This window comes from Ictidomys tridecemlineatus, chromosome 6, assembly GCF_052094955.1.
Source record: "Ictidomys tridecemlineatus isolate mIctTri1 chromosome 6, mIctTri1.hap1, whole genome shotgun sequence".
Lineage (NCBI taxonomy): Eukaryota > Metazoa > Chordata > Mammalia > Rodentia > Sciuridae > Ictidomys > Ictidomys tridecemlineatus.
Genome location: NC_135482.1, coordinates 95,811,362 through 95,829,810, shown reverse-complemented (window position 1 = coordinate 95,829,810; position 18,449 = coordinate 95,811,362). Strand labels below are relative to the sequence as shown.

The following is an 18,449-nucleotide window of genomic DNA, read 5'->3' as shown; positions in this document are numbered from 1 at the left end:
TATTATTATTATATGCACATAACCAAGTTCCATGTTAATTATGCTCCATGTTAATTATTTAATAATGTTTAATATAAACACCAAATTTACATATTCCTTTATGTCTTTTTTTCACTAGATTCCAGATGTGTCTGTAAGTAACCTCTTTCTATTAATATATCATTTGAATTTGGGGGACCACCTCCCTCTATTGGGGGGCTACCTATAAGTTTTTCAAAATTTCTATTCCTTTAACAATCTTATTGTTTGCAATCATAATAAAATATGGATATATGGTGAGACAAATTAAATCTAAAATACCAATGTACCAGTATGATATTCAACTAAAAGACTATCTGCAGCCATGATCTGGTATTAGTGTATATTAAAATCAAAATGGATTGTGTTACATACTTGAAAACTACGTTGAAAAATAGAATATATTTCCAAATGTAAATAACATATCACTAATAATAATAAATGTTTCAAAAACTCTGGAATTTGAAACTCAAAATATAGACAATACTATTAGAATAAAGCACTTTTGGGATTCTGAGGAAATTTTTCTTCATTTATAAATTGAAACTTGGAGTTAAAAGGTAGATTTAGAGTATCTGATTTCCCATAGTATATATTTTATTCTTGACATCTTAGCTAAAACTTCAGGCACATTTATTATGCTAAAAACTTGTTTTTAATGTGTATAAAATTATAAAATTCTGTTTTTAGTAACTGTCTCACACGCATGCATACACATACATAGCTTCTATAGTGTAAGTTTCTCATTTTAAAATCTCAAAAAGGTTAATAATTGACACAAAATTCATATTATTTGTTACCATAAAGATCTCTTTAAAATATCTATAATGATATATTTCTGTATATAAGCGTATTAATAGACTTATTATTTATGACATGGTTATAAATGTGGTTGTAATGTGATTAGTGCCTGTGCCAAATAGAATCTTATAAAATTCACAAAGTCAATAAAAGGAGAATATTAGAAAAACATAGATTGACAAATGCAGGAATTTGTGTGAACTGATTTTTTTCTAGATGATCCCAAAATGGCCTATGGACCCGGTGGCTCAGCATCTCTGGACCTGCACCTCAGCCACTACAGCACTGACAGAGGGGCCTGTCTCAGCTTACCATTGCCTAGAATCAGGACAAGTGAGTGGCCGGAAGAAAAAGCAATTCCAGCAGCCCAGCAAAATAGAACAACCAGCTTTTCCCCCCGAAATTCAGAGCTTGTGTGACAAAAGACAAAAAGAAAATGGTATATAGTATGAGGAAAGTGATCCCAATCTGCAAGACTTTCATGTGGACCAAGGTGCAGGCATCTCGGGACCCTCTGCCATTGTGCTGCATCTTCTTCAGATGTTTCCACAGGGAGCTGATTAGCAGGAAGAAAGCCAACAGGGATACAGTGAAGGGTAGGGACATAAACATACAGTTGGTGAATGAGAAAAACCTGAAAAATTGTGCAAACTTCCTCAAACTAGAACTGTAAGACATGTTGCTTTCATGTCCACCAATCCAGATCTCATTAGAAATGTTGATCAGTACAATATTTTAAAACAAAAGAATCAGAGACACCAGAAGAATCACAAAAACCACCTTTTTAACTCTCCACTTTAGGTAAAGAAAAATAGAATTAGAAAAATTGGCTATCTTCAAAAAATAAGAGATACTGAGGTTTGTAGAAAGCCAGAGGTTAAAATGATTAGTCACTGTCCAGGTAATATTAATCATTATTTTTTTTTAAAGAGAGAGAGATTTTTTTAATATTTATTTTTTAGTTTTTGGTGGACACACATTATTTTATTTTTTTATGTGGTTCTGAGGATCGAACCCAGTGCCCCGCACATGCCAGGTAAGCACACTACCGCTTGAGTCACATCCCCAGCCCTATATTAATCATTCTTATCATTTTTGCAGTTATCAATAAACCTGGATAAAATGAAGGAACAACTAAGCTTATGAGTACTGCTTAGAGCACACCAATTCTGGAGAGTGCCAAAGCAGTGAGGATTTGATCAACTGAAGAGATCTTTCTTCTCTTGACCCAGTCCACACAGTTTACCAGCACAATGAATCCATTTCCTAAACTCCCAGTTATGGATTCCACACTTAAAATGATTTTAACATGCTCTCTATGACAATGTCCATTGTAAGAGGTTGCCTCAAAGTCTAATATCACTGCTGAAGATTTCTTAAGGCACTCATCTAAAATGCTATGAATATCTGATTCTTGAATATTCATTCACCTGTTAAAACTCACATATAGAGCATCAAATAAACAAACATCAAAAATTTCTGATGAATGGATTAATAGCTTTTATCAAGAAAATATTGCATTTACCAGACAGCCCAGCTGAACTCATTAAGATATTGTGTACTTCACACACAACAGCCTGTAGTTTTTTGTAGTCAATGATGAAGGAAACACTTTGCTCCCATTTTCTAACATGCAAACTGTAATCTTTTATTTGCATTATTTTGATATTTCTTCCTTAACTACATATTTTAGTCTGGCAAAGTGAGTTTTGAGCAAGTAAGATTACAAAAATTCTAATAACATGGCAGGCAATAAATATACGCATAAGTATGTGGAACTTACTAAGCCCTAAGGATTTTAGTATTTTTTAAAGTTAGGTATACAAAGAAAACTATGCAGGTGTTTCCCAGAGCTCTTTGTACAAAGTGTCAGGATGGCCTAACATCCTGGAGCTCATTATTTCTACAATGCTGAGTACTGAGAATAATATTTATCATTTCACTTTTTACCAATGCATTAGTAGCACATACAACACACCCATAAAAATACATTTACTTGAATTCCTCCCATCCCAATAATTGAAGATTTTCAACATTCAATATACATCTGCCTCATACTGAGTACAGTGATAAGTCATTCCTTTAAAAATGCTTCCAGGAGATCCAACATGGCGGTGGGCGAGGAGAGATCAAGTCTCTGACCTCTTCAGCTGTGTGGGCATAGGGAGTCGTAAACAGTCTAAATGCTGTTTGCTCAGGATCACTAGGCAATGCTGAGCTGACGTGGATCTGGGGCGAACAGTCTGGGCCTCTCAGAACACACACTGAGCCCGGATCGGCTGAATTCAAGCTCCCGTTCGCCTTCTTCCCGCAGACAAACAGCTGTGACTCAGCACTAATCCATCCGGCTGAAACAACTGGTCAGCCCTTCTGATCCCACGGAGGTAAATGCCAACCGAGCCTTCATAGGTAGGGGCCACAGGTTTAAAACGGGGCTTGGGAGAGACAGTAAGGACCCACCCGTTGCATTGGTCACCCAGAAAAGGGAAACAAACTGTCGCCATTTGCAAGAGATACCACCATGGCAGAGAATTGACGTCACCAGACTGCAGCGGAGGAGATAACTTCATTGAAACCTGCGGCTACAGGTGTGTAATCCCCTAGCCTTCCCTCTCCACACATCGGGAAACATTAAGGGCCCCTCCTAGGTCTCCCATAAGGGCCCCTCCCAGCTCTCCTGTGAGCACGATAGCCAGACCAAGGGAATCAGAAGTGGCGTGGGACCCGCGGCGCGGAACTCCCGGCTACCGCTCCCACCAGTGCTGACAACTGAGGTCTCTTGCACCAGCTATGGGGGGCGTGGCTACCGGAGGGCAAGTAAAATTCACTGAGGATTCTCAGCCCCAAGCTCTACAAACTTAGGGTCTGAGGGAATGGCAAACAGGGAGAGTGTGCCCAGTCGTTCATGACAACAGGGCTCCAGGGAGCAGCAGACCTGGTGTGTAGCCAGTATTGTGGTGAGCGTCATCGGTGAGAGGGGCCTGGCTAGAGGAAAAGTGGGGAAGTGACTAGACACAAGAGGAGGCCCTAGGCACTCAGGATTGGAGACTTGCTCAGTCTGGGAAGAGGAGCTGCTGCACAGTGATTGGTTCCCGCATATTGACAGGAGAAGCTTGGCCTGGTGGGCACAGCTCCACCTACTGGAAGAGAAGTTAATCAAACTCTAAGACTGCATTTATTAGGTTTTTGTTTTGTTTTGTTGTGTATTTGATTTGGTGGGTTTTTTTTTCATTTTCATTTTTCTTTCTTGTTATTTTTAATTTTTTTTAATTTTTTCTTCTAATTTTAATTTTTATTATTATTATTTTTTTAAAAAAATTTTCTTTTTTATTTCCTATTTTTTTCTTCTTTTGTCTTTTCATTTCTTTTCAATTTTCTTATTCCCCCTTCTTTGAATTCTACCTGCTTACTCTCATTCTCTTTAGTGAATTCTTCCCTTCCCTTCTAATACCTTTCCTCCCAAGCATCAAATAAATTTATAGGAGTAAACAGTAACTCAGCAGTCAAATAGAACAAGAAGTAACATGAGCAGCATGAAAAAGCAAGGAAGAAAAGGAGTACAAACAATGCAGGACAGCCTAAATATTCAGGAGGACCTAGAGTCATCAGAAAAATGGTCATATAAAGAACCCAAGGAACACCTTAGACAGATGGAAAGGAACCTTAAAGAGAATACGAGACAGCAAATTCAAACAGTGAAAGAACACATTGAAAATGAATTACATAAACAGATTAAAGAAGAAGTTAAGCATCTTTATCAGGAGATAGAGATTAGAAAAAATCAAACAATAATTCTAGAAATGAAGGAAACTATAAATCAAATTAAAAACTCAAATGAGAGTATCACTAACAGAGTAGAGCAAGTAGAAGCCAGAATGTCAGATAATGAAGACAAAATATATCATCTTGAAAAGAGTCTAGCCAACTCAGAAAGGCAGGTAAAAAATCAAGAGAAAAACGTCCAACAGATATGGGATAACATAAAAAAACCAAACTTAAGAGTCATCGGGATAGAGGAAGGTATAGAGATTCAAATCAAGGGAATGAGTAACCTGCTGAATAAAATAATTACAGAAAACTTTCAAGAAATAAAAAAGGAAATGGATATACAAATTGTAGATGCATACAGGACACCGAGCATACAAAATCACAGTAGACCAATGCCAAGACACATTGTTATGAAGATATCCAATATACAGAACAAAGAGAAAATATTAAAAGCTACAAGAGAAAGGAGGCAGATCACATTCAGGGGTAAACCAATAAGGTTAACAACGGATTTTTCATCACAGACGCTGAAAGCAAGAAGGTCATGGAACAATGTATTTCAAACACTGAAAGACAATGGATTCCAACCAAGAATTCTGTATCCAGCAAAATTAAGCTTCAGGCATGACAACGAAATAAAAATCTTTCATGATAAACAAAAGTTAAAAGAATTTGCAGCCAGAAAACCATCATTGCAAATCATCTTGAGCAAAACACTACACGAGGAAGAAATGAAAAACAATAACCAAAACCATCAGTGGGAAGTGCCTTGGTAAAGACAGAGGGTGGGGGGAAAGATAATCATGGAGAAACAAACTAAATTTTAAAAAAAGGATAAATAATCAAACATGGCTGGAAGTACAAACCATATATCAATAGTAACTCTAAATGTTAATGGCTTAAACTCTCCAATAAAGCAACATAGGCTGGTATCATTGATTAAAAAAACAAATCCAACAATATGCTGCCTCCAGGAGACACATCTGATTGGAAAAGACATACACAGGCTGAAGGTGAAAGGATGAGAAAAAATATACCACGCACACGGTCCTCGTAAGCAAGCAGGAGTGGCCATCCTCATATAGAATAAAATTGACTTCAAGACTAAGTTAATCAAAAGGGATAAGGAAGGACACTATATACTGTTAAAAGGAACCATTCACCAACAAGACATAACAATTATCAATATTTATGCACCAAATAATGGTGCTGCGACATTCATAAAACAAATTCTCCTCAAGTTCAAGAATCAAACAGACCACAACACAATAATTATGGGTGACTTCAACACACCTCTCTCACCATTAGACAGATCCTCCAAACAAAAGTTGAATAAAGAAACTATAGAACTCAATATCACAATCAATAACCTAGACTTAACTGACATATATAGAATATATCAACCATCATGAAATGGATATACTTTTTTCTCAGCAGCACATGGATCCTTCTCAAAAATAGACCATATATTATGCCATAGGGCAACCCTCAGTAAATATAAAGGGGTGGAGATAATACCATGCATTTTATCTGATCATAATGGAATGAAACTGGAAATCAATGATAAAAGAAGGAAGAAAAATCCTACATCATATGGAAAATGAACAATATGTTACTCAATGATCAATGGGTTACAGAAGACATAAAAGAGGAAATAAAAAAATTCTTAGAGATAAATGAAAATACAGACACAACATATCGAAATCTATGGGACACAATGAAAGCAGTTTTAAGAGGGAAATTCATTGCCTGGAGATCATTCCTCAAAAAAAGAAAAAACCAACAAATAAATGAGCTCACACTTCATCTCAAAGCACTAGAAAAGGAAGAACAAAACAACAGCAAATATAGCATAAGGCAAGAAATAATTGAAATCAGAGTGGAAATCAACAAAACTGAAACAAAAGAAACTATAAAAAATGACAAAATCACGGAATTTGCCGGGAAATGGATGGCACTAGAGCAGATTATGCTTAGTGAAGCTAGCCAATCCCTAAAAAACAAATACCAAATGTCTTCTTTGATATAATGAGAGCAACTATGAACAGAGCAGGGAGGAAGAGCAAGAAGAAAAGATTAACATTAAACAGAGATATGAGATGGGATGGAAAGGGAGAGAAAAGGGAAATTGCATGGAAATGAAGGGAGACTCTCATTGCTATACAAAATTACATATAAGAGGTTGTGAGGGGAATGGGAAAATAAACAAGGAGAGAAATGAATTACAGTAGGTGGGGTAGAGACAGAAGATGTGAGGGAAGGGGAGGGGGGATAGTAGGGGATAGGAAAGGTAGCAGAATACAACAGTTACTAATAGGGCATTATGTAAAATTGTGGATGGGTAACTGACGTGATTCTGCAATCTGCATTTGGGGTAAAAATTGGGAGTTCATAACCCACTTCAATCTAATGTATGAAATATGATATGTCAAGAGCTTTGTAATGTTGTGAACAACCAATATAAATAAATAAATAGATAGATAGATAGATAGATAGATAGATAGATAGATAAATAAATAAAAATTTAAAAAAGTAAAATAAAAATGCTTCCAGGTTGATATTATACCTTAATAAATATGAATATTCAGTAAACTTTGGGAATATTCTTTTGTGCATGTGAAAAACGGTGGAAATCTCTCTGCGGTTCCCTGAAGTAGTCGCTGCAGCAAAAGAATTCATCCCCACACCAAAAATCTTCCTCATTCTGTCTGCCCCTTGCCCAGTAGGGACCAGAGACCTTCAGATTTCATCCCTCTCCCTTCATCTCCCAGCAACATCTGCTCCATGACTCTCACTGCAGGCACCCAGGTAGGTGAAGGATGATACCCTGCCTGGGCAAGGTAGGGAGTAAGTAACCTGGTGACACTGTTTCTCCTCAACAGCTAAGAAGTAAGCAGGCAACAGACAAGAGAAATACAGCCACAGCTATCAGAAACAGCAGAAAAAAAAACATGTATCCTAAGTTTCAGGCATGGCAAAGAAAGACTTGAGACATTGCATTGTGAACATCCAACGTAACCCTCCATCCTCTGAAGCAACACTTAGCAGAGGAAATGAATCCAATATATCTTGAAACTACTCTCAAATGCCCTTTATATAGGAGAGATGTATGTTGAAAGATAAAAATAGGACTGTATGGATAAAATTTAAGGAAAACTAAGAAGGAGGGAAAAAATTATACCATCAATGAAGAGGCAGGAAGCTCCGAACAGCTCAGTTCCTTCCATGTAACAAAGAAGAAGTTGCAAAGGAGACAAAGAGCAATGCAAACAACCCTGGGGGTGGGGCTGATTAGAGCAGGCACTGGTAAAGGAGCTTCATGAACTTTTTAAGAGAAAAGACAGAACTTGGGTCCCAGTGAGGGCTTCGTTCATCCCTGAGCAGCTCTCCCTGAGGCCCCAACACTGCACCTTTCACTCTGGATGAGAAATGGTTTAGGTTTTCACCTGAACTACAGCTTCTAGAGAAGACAGATGTTTTCAGAGAAGGTAGGATGGCACCGATGATAAATCCCACACATCTCATCCACAAAGCAGAATCACAAGTCAGCCCTCGGAAAGGAGCAGTGTCTCCATCCAGGTCTCTGTCAATGTTGCACTTCGGTGAAGTTAGATGTTAGTAGACTTCATTTCAGTTTTTTTTTATACACTGACTGCACCAAATGCAAGTAATCAAGAAGAGGTAAATCCACCATAATTCCATCTAAACATTTCTCTATTTAGATCATTATATCTATAATGATACTCTCAATATTAGTCTATCAACACCTATACTGTTAATTTATTTATTTTTCTTAAATATTTACTTTTTAGTGGTATTTGGACATAATATTTATTTTTTTATTTATTTTTTTATTTTTTTTTATGTGGTGCTGAGGATCGAACCCAGGGCCTCGCATGTGTTAGGTAAGCGTGAAAAACCAGCCTCTATCTCAGAGCAAAGCCTGTCCAAGGAAGGGACATGGCCTTTGTCCTTGGAAAAACCCACAGAGCACTCCTAAGTACATCCTTACCCTGCTAAGTTATTTATCTACAAATAACAGAGAGATCTGCTGTGCCAGGTGTCCCTGACTCAGTCAGGCTAGGTGGGGACCCATAGCAGCCCCCTAGCAGCCACCAATCAGCATGAGACAGGGAAATACCTGGAATGCCAGATGATCCCCCAGTAGTTTATGGTGGTTGATAACATATTGGGAAACCATGTAGTTCAGCATGTACACCCCTCTTGGCTTAAACCAATCAGTTCAAACGAATACCCCTTTTGTACTGACCAATCACCCTTACCCAACTTGTTCCCGCCAGTGAATGTGCTAATCATGTTTTAGAGTTGTTATTTCCCACAGTGTGTAATGATTTGCTATGATGTATGTGGGGGTCCTTGCCTTCTCCAAAGAATGTATAAAAATGCTGCAAACCTTGGGCTCAGGGCCTCTCAATGTCACCAGTTGCTGTGTGTGCATGAGGAGGACCAAGCTAGCTCGCAATAAACACCTCTTTGCTGCTTGCATCTATCTTGGGTCTCTGGTAGTCTTTGGGGGTCCCAAATTCGAGCATAACAAGTGCACTACCGCTGAGCCACAACCCCAGCCCAACTGTTAATTTAAATAAAACTAAGTTAGATTCTGGGTCACCATCACCCTGATTTTATAGAAATTCAAACAAAATTATTGCTAATGTTTCCATTTTTTCCCTAAATGTTTTAATATTTTTATTTTTAAATCCAACTTCAACTTGTAAAGAAAAAAGTATGCTTTCCAGTGTGAGATGGGTAGGTAGGTAGATAAATCATTATATGGATTTGAATAATGAGACTTGCCCGGAACTGATAAGCTATGTTCTTAGGAATGAGATTCTGAGATCATGAGTAACATCAGCATAACTGGTTATAAATTGAAGAATTAGAATAGGCTGCCTTATATTTTCTATCTGGGGAAACAAGGGGGAAGGGGAAGAAGTAGCAAAAGAAACTGAGAAGCAATGCTTGATGAGCCAGAGTATAGAGGAGGAGAGGCTGTGTCTTGAGAAGCAAGGAAGTTGCCTCCACCCTGCTCACGGGCCATGCAGGGTGACACCTGAGCGTTGGCAGCAAAGACTCACTGGGGACCCTACAATGTCAGATTCAGGTTAAGTGGAGAGAATGACACCCTTGTGAAATGAGTTCATAAGACAGCAGTTGAAGAAGTGTTACAGTATAAATAATACTATAAACCAAGAGAGCTGAGCCGTTGATTCTTGGGCTTAGTCTTTGAAGTGGAAAGTCAAAGGCCCTCACCCGACTCTGAGCACTGAGCTCCTGCAAAGAACCAGAGTCTAACAACTGAAGCTTCCCTCAATCCTTGATAAAGTGCCCTGACTGTGCACCACAAGTATGTTTAGAGTGTGTTTATGTGACATTTTCCAAAAACCTTTTGCCATTTACTGACATCCTAGAGGAGAAGGCCTGGATCCACATTCTCTAGGAGTCTTAGGTATGGAGACTGAATCAACTCAAAGGGACCTTGTGGTCCACTGCATGAAATGGGAGCTCCTAAATGTCACATGCTCTTGAGAGCTTTTACCGAATTCCATTCCAAGGCAGATTTCATACACTTGAGGGTTTTCCTTGTTTCAAAATGTGTAGTTAAAATGGACAGATTTGGCCATTGGCAAAACTCTCATATTGCTTCCTGAGCTGTACAGTAAGGGACATGATTGTAAGCAGGACCAAGGGACAACCTCTGAAACTCTCTCTTCCTGAAAGACAATGAATAAAAATTAAAAACCACACTCTTGAAGGAATGGGATAGATTACTGCCAGCACAGAAACCTTAAAAGTTGCAGAGGATCATGTTCCTTTTCATATCCCTGTTGAATTCAAGTCTCTAGACTCTGCCAAAAACAGCTGGGATATAGGATGGGTGCAGATTACTATAAATTTACATTACACTTGCCAGATGCTCTACAGGAGATAGTATCTATTGCCAGATAGCCTCTGGCAATATTGAGTTGGTAAATACTTTTTAATCTAAACCTATGAAGAGGGAAAATCCTGACAATTTGTTTTTCTGTCTTTAATTCAATTACATATCTTTACCATTTTATGTTAGGGTTATATCACTTTTCTGGCTCTAAGTTTCATTATATTTTGTAAAATATCCTGCTCATTAAATGTATTGTATTAATGACATTATGTTAATTGATACCCACATGCAGGAAATGGCAAGTTTCTTAATTATTATGAAACTCTGGAAGAAGGTATATAAAAATCTGACAAGACACCAATATCAATGAATTTTTAAGGCTTCAGTGGGCTCTTTCACATGCTGCAACATCTTTGTTAAAGTAAACATCATGTTTATTTCCTATTAAAAGTGGCAACATACACCATATTCAAAGACATTGCCCTAATCCACTAACAGATTTCCCTGAAGGCTGCAGGGTTCAAGTGGACACAGAGCAAGAGAGGGCTCTATCCCTGGTACAGACTGTTGTCCAAACTGCTTTGCCCTTCGTGCCAGATGAGTCAGTGATCAAATCTGATAGAGGAATTTGCGTAGTACAAGTATACCATGCATGTCTCTAAAGGACTCAGGAAAAAGGGAGACCAAACTCCTACAGAATTTCTCCAAGACTGCTGCCTCTTCCACACAGACTCCCCGGTGTCTGAGAATCAAAATAGCAAGAGGAGACAAATACAAGCATAGGGCCCTCGGAGCACAATGCGCCCTGTGACTACACAAGTCATACATCTATAAAGCCAGGAACTACCGCACGGCTCCATCTCAGTTGAGTGGCATAAGAGGTGGCCTGTTTTAGAAGCAAATTTGAGGGCTTCCTCAGATTCCCTGACTATATCTGATTCTCCTGGTAAGCACATTTTATGTTGCAGATTACCCTTCCTTCATAAAGTCCACACTGTGAGCAGATCTTATTTTTTGAAACGGCCACCAAGGGGCTGGATGATGTAAAGCAGAAAAGCTGAGAGATGGTTCTGGCAGGGTAAACCCTGGCCAATGAGAAATAGAAGGCAGAAGAGAGCTGAGAATATCCATAGCCGCTCCTCTGTCTTTCATGGATTGATGCTGGATCTGGTTTCCCTTGGACCCTGATGGAAAAGTCCTGGGACCAAGTGCTCACCTCACTGCCTCTCAGATCATGGTGAAGAGGCCACCTTATGTTCACCACATTTTCCCCTGGACCTGCCTTCTCAAACAAATGACATCATGTTTATCCCTGACATTCACTGGGATTTGAAAATCTCCAGATAAAGTATTCATCGAGTTGTACAACTTTGTTTGTTCCCTCTCTATAGTATTACAACATGGTAATATTTTTTAAAACTAATTTCTAATTTTTTCCTAATTAGAAAGGTTATTGGATAAAAATATATCAAAATACTATTTAAGGAAAGAAATTACTGAATATATTTTTAAAAATCAAAAGGCATTTCTGAGTAAATGTAGCTACCCAGAAAATCTAGTAAAAATTATGTATCATTCACACTAGAAAAATGCACATACATAAATTTACTGAAATCTTATACATGTTATCTGGGCTTTTACTCTGAAATACACTATTTGGATACATGAAACCAGAATCAGGAAACCCATCCAACACGATTTTTGTGATGGGTTTTATTTTCATTTGTTTACCAGTCCTGATAGGGTTCATTCATTCTTCAGTACAGCATTATTTTAGACTAACTATTCTTTGCACTGGCCCTTAGATCCTGGAAGTCAACAGTAAACAACACAGACGTCATTCCTGCTCTTATCATGCTCACATTGCACTGGGGAGATAAATGATAAAGAAATCAACAGATAAACCAGATGTGGAAGTGATTATCTAAAAGTTTAGGTAGTATTATTGGGATTTGTTTTTGTAATACTATTAAAGTTGCATAATTATTATAGTCATATAGAACTCAGTTCTTAAATAAGTTTACATATTTCATTCTTATAATTCAACTTATCTTTAATGAATATGTCAATATTTGCACATTTTACACAAAATTTCAAGAAACAAAACTTAAATTAATTCCCTATCATTATATGGATTTCACAAATGCTGTTTCAATGTTTTTAGAAAGGCTCATTGAATTACATATAATTTTACATGACTTTGATATGGGGCATTTTTCATGATAGAAAAACTATTCTCATGTTAACTTAAAAAGCATTTTAAGAGATAGGCATTTACTCATGCCTGTAATACAAGCAGCTAAGGAGGCTAGGACAGGAATATCGAAAGTTCAAGGCCAGCCTCAGGAATTTAATGAAGCCCTAAACAACTTAGTGAGACTCTATCTCAGTAGTATGATCCTTTCTAAGCTTTAAAACTATTTATGTTAAGTCTATCGTTCTTCAGTACTGTACATGGTATACATATACTAAATTAAAATATATTTGACACTCTGATTTTATTGTCTGCATATTTTTATAATATGAATTCCATTTACCCTTTATTAAACATGAAATAAGAATTAATGATGGAATAAATCTATCTCAAACAAAAAAAATACCTCAAAAGTGATTTAAATTTGGATGGTTCTGCCATCCAAAGTAATTCAGGTTTAATTTAATTTAATAATGAAAACAGAACACACTGTAGTACATATATACAATACAAATTGCAATGCAAAATAGCAATGATTTTCCAGGAAAAGTTGGCAGTTCTACATAATGTATAAAAATATATCATAAACACTTTAATTGAAGGATTGCATAGAGTGTGTATATGAAACACATAAATTCATAATTCTAAAATTTTTTCTACTGTATTTGTCATAACTATATCATTTACAAATATATATATATATATTCATATACAAACATAGGAAACTTATGACTAATTCATTCTACTCTTTCCGATTCCCATTCCTCCTCCCTTCCCTTCATTCCCATTTGTCAAATCCAATGAATATCTATTCTTCCCTCCCCCCACCTTATTGTGTGTTAGCATCCACATATCAGAGAGAACATTTGGCCTTTGGTTTGGGGGAACTGGCCTTTTTCACTTAGCATGATAGTCTCCAGTTTTGTCCATTTACCTGCAAATGCCATAATTTCATTATTCTTTATGACTGAGTGATATTCCATCTCTTTATCCATTCATCTGTTAAAGGGCACCTAAGATGGTTCCATAGCTTAGCTATTGTGAATTGAGCAGCTATAAACATTGATGGTTTCTTTTCTTTAATCAGCACCTCTCCTGCCACAGAACACACAGAAAGAACTGTTTCAGCTCTTTCCTTCCCAAATCAGGACATATGAATTGCTTGAAGAATAAACAATACCACTAGACTGGTAAAGCAAGGGGACCAGTTCATTAAGAAGCTTATTAGAACTCCACCATGATATGGCTGCAGACAAAAGTGCATGGCAAATAAAAGAAAGAAAGAAACATTTTGCAAAGATTACTTGAGGACTTTCTTTACAGCATCTGTGCATCCTTTGCTGTGGAGCTGCATCTTTCTGGGATATTTACACAGGCATTAGATTCATGGCAAAAACAGACCGGGATTTAATAAAGTATGTGAAGTTCACTAGAGTAATACAGTCATATTTGAAAGGCTTAGCATATTGCTGAATGTGGTCTTCCAAGTTGCATTTCCTTCATAGTCCTTCACCAGCATGACCTCACTTTTGTTTGCCCCAGCAGGATGAGAAAACTAAATGATCAAAGTTCCCAACTAGAACAGCACTCTTATCTCTTCCTTTTAGGTGAAAAAAAAAAGTAAGGATGGAGAAATTTGCTATCTAGAATAAATAGAATATGCTTAGGCTAGTAGCAAGACTGGTGCTAAAATGGTTGATTACTGACCAGGCAATAAGAACAATGATTCTTGGAACCACCATTTGACCCAGCTATTCCTCTCCTCAGACTATACCTAAAGGACTTTAAAACATCATACTACAGGGACACAGCCACATCAATGTTTATAGCAGCACAATTCACAATACTAAACTGTGGGACCAATCTAGATGCCCTTCAATAGATGAATGGATAAAAAAATATGGCATATATACACAATGGAATATTACTCGGCAATAAAAGAGAATAAAATCATGGCATTTGCAGGTAAATGGATGGAGTTAGAGAAGATAATGGTAAGTGAAGTTAGCCAATCCCAAAAAAACCAAATGCTCAATGTTTTCTCTGATATAAGGAGGCTGATTCATATTGAGGTAGGGAGTGGGAGCATGGGAGGAATAGATGAACTCTAGATAGGGCAGAGGGATGGAAGGGAAATGGAGAGGGTAGGGAGTTAGAAATGATGGTAGAATGTGATGATCATTATTATCCAAAGTACATGTATGAAGATACAAATTAGTATGGATATACTTTGTATACAGCCAGAGATATGAAAAATTGTGCTCTATATGTGTAATAAGATTGTAATGCATTCTGCTGTCATATATAAATTTTTTTAAAAATTTAAAGAACAATAATTCTTCCTTGTCCCTTCCCTGCATGAACCTAGAAAATCATAGTTACATATTGTTAGTTTTCTCAAAACAAACAACTCTGGAGATGTCCAGAGCCCAGAGGATTCAATCAGCTGAGGATTATTTTGTTTCTTTACAGGGTCACTGAAGTTCACCATATTATGAAGATGTGGACAAAATTTCCAACAAATTCTGCCATTACTTGGATTGTAATGATGCTCAATAGTAAACCTATGAAGTGCAAGGAGAGAAAAGTCAGACCTAATATCCTGGTTGTGACTCACAATCTCCAGACCCGAAGTTCTACCAGAACTAGGTTTCTGGGTATGCTCTTAAGTTTTTGTTTTCTTTTATAGTCTGTAACTAATGTTAAACAGAAATTGATTCAGTATGCTAAAGGATAGATTCAATGTCGCTCTTAGGGAAAATACTTATTCTCAAAGCAGCTCAAAATATCTCGTTTCCAAATGCTTCGCCATAAGCTAGAACCTTTCACAGCAGATGTTGGAGTGAGAGCTAAATTCTCATTTGCTAGCAATGCAAATGAAGACATATTATCTTTCAGTTTTGCAGGTTTTGGGGCCTTCCATAACCTCTGCACAATTTGGGTTCAACAATTTTGGATTCAGCTAATAAAATTTTAAACTTAGAATAGCCCCCAAAATCTACAAACTGATAAATGAGACAGTCTTGTGGAGATGACATGGATGGTTTATCATGGCTGAAAATATATCTTATAGAATGGTGAAAGGAAACAGTCCAGAGGCTCGCCATATTTTTCCTTTCAAAACCTTCCTATTTATTTTGAGGAACCCCCATGAAAGCTAATCTCTCTAAACTTGAGTGCCAATAGCTAGTATGTATACATAGCTTTATTGTTCACAAGCCCTAAACACAAACTTACCACTACCACCCATACATTTGCTTTGGTTTTTGAAAATGCCAAGAAATTGAAAGAGATGAATTATTATCCTGTAGTTTCCAAAATGAAAAATGAGTCTCTGAGCACTTACTGAAATTTAAATCCCCTTCTTCATACTTAGGCTATTTTGCCCGAAATATTTACTAATCATGTCTCTTGCACATAAATCTTATACAATGGCTTCTATCCTGACATATTTAATTTTTAAGTGTTCCTCAATTTAAGAAAAAAATTCAGGAATTTTCTAGAGATTCCAGAAATCCATTGTGATTTTCACTGGAATCATCGTGTACACGAAATCTACCTTAAGAAATTGATTCTATGTACTCAAGAACATGGTACGTATTTATATTTTTCAGAGTTTTTAGACTTTTCAATAAAATTTCAATAGATGTTTTAATGAAATACAACACATAAAACTGTTTTCCAAGCAGAGTTTGGAGATACAATAAGTCCAAGTTTCGTGGGATTGGGGGGTTATTTGCTTTGTGAAAGAGTCCAGTTTCAAATGTCATATTCTAATTAGATATTTTAGGTGAATAGCTATATCTCAATATCATAATTGCAAATTTTCCTAAACTTATTACTTTATTTGATAAAGTTACTTATTTCTTTTTTGTATTACATTGGAATATCCATATTTTAAAACAGTAAGTGTCCAAAAAATAAAAGTTTTGTCATTTGCATGCAAAATTCCATGAGTTTGTTTTGTGTTTCATCATTTCACTAGCTAAAAAAATCTTAATACAAACCTTTCCTTAATTCTAGTATCAATGTGAATATTTCTGCATTTCATCAATAAATGTAATATTCTTGTATTCATTTGGCATACATAATTTACTGAGTCAATATTGTTTTCTTCTACACATTTTGATTCAGCTAAAATTTTGGTCATGTAACATTTCACTATCTGTCAATGGTCAGTGTCCAATCAGGAGAGAGATCACAGTGGAATTTGATCACAAAATGATCACCATAAAGAATTATTAACTATATATAATAGAGTTGAGGGAATAATAAGTGATTAAAAAGAAAGAAATAACAGATGACTCTACAGAATACAAAAAAATAGTACATAAAAGGAACAGCTGTTAACCCTAGGGCTAACATGTGGCAACCAACAAGGAGCCTCCTCTACACACACACACACATACACACACACACACACACACACACACACACACACACACACCAATACAAGACTAAGAAGTCCTCATTGAAGAAAACAGCAATTGTTCCCCCCACTGACCCAACAGAAACAGAAATCCACTGCCCAGACCTGGCCAGAAATCCTCCTTCTGGATATGAAAGAAGCTGCTTCTAGACAGATAACATGGCAGAGGTGCTTTGTATGAGAAAAGCTCTCCAGGGCTAGGGGACTTGTCCATAACCCACTTGGGGAGTTGGTCCTGGAGGACTTGTCCATGCTATGGATCCAATAACTGCCCAATAAATTGGAATTTTTGTATTTTTCCTAAGTATGTGCATCTGTGTGTGTGTGTGTATGTATTCCCCTCTATGGACTTATTGTATTTCCAATATTATCTATATTTTTTTCTCTTTATTGAATTTTAGAAAGAATTCTTCAGTTTTTACCACACCTATATTTTATTTTAGTTTTCTAAGTGATTCATTTCTTCTTTCATTGTTACAGTCAGCCTTCATAACCACATCAGTGGATACAGCCAACTGGATACTGAAAATCACTGGGAAAAATATTTTCGTCTGTGCTGAACATTTATACACTTTTTTAGTCATCATTTCCTAAACAGTAGTGTTCGAACTATTTACGTAGAATTTACACTGTATTAGGTATTATATGTAATTTGGAGGTGATTTAAAGTATAAGGAAAGATAAGGGCAATGGCTTGTGTTCAAATATTGCACCATTTTACATTGTCACACATTTTACAAAATCCATGGATTTTGGTGTCCATAAAAAGGATACCTATTTCTCCTACTTTCCTTCTACTTTTTCTAAGATTATTTGTCATTATTTTCTGTCTTTTTGAGTTAAGTACTTTATTCATTCATCTTTTCAACTTTTTTATAAAATGCAACTATAGATATGAATTCTCCAGATTGGCTGAAACTTTCAAGCTTCAGTTTAGGTAGTACATCTTTATTGGTTCATTTCTAAATTTGAGATTATTGCTAATGTGTTGTCTTACTTTTAACTCATTGGAGTGCAATTTTCCTTTCAAATTTATAGAGTATTATTATTAGAGTTCCTACCATTATTTCATTAGAGTGTTATTGAGTCATGGTGATAAAAATATATTCTGTGTAATAGTCACTCTGACATATAATCAAAAATGTTTTGTCTAATTTAAGGAATATGTTCACAAAATTTAAAGGTTCCTGTATTCTGTGTTGGTTATTTAAAAAAAAATCTACACTTATCTGTTAGAATTGTATTATTCACATCTCTTTATAAATATTAATTTATAAATATCATAAATATTTATAAATATTAATTCTGATTGATACATCAGCTTATGAAAAAGTTAAAGT

The 18,449-nt window shown here is 36.4% G+C and overlaps 2 pseudogenes; both read right to left on the bottom strand.

Annotated features, from left to right (window-relative positions):
* Positions 1-1,051: 1,051 nt before the first annotated feature.
* Positions 1,052-2,245, bottom strand: LOC144365065 (taste receptor type 2 member 140-like; annotated as a pseudogene).
* An 11,518-nt stretch (positions 2,246-13,763) lies between these two features.
* On the bottom strand, positions 13,764-14,422 carry LOC144365064 (taste receptor type 2 member 43-like; annotated as a pseudogene).
* Between the last annotated feature and the right edge of the window lie 4,027 nt (positions 14,423-18,449).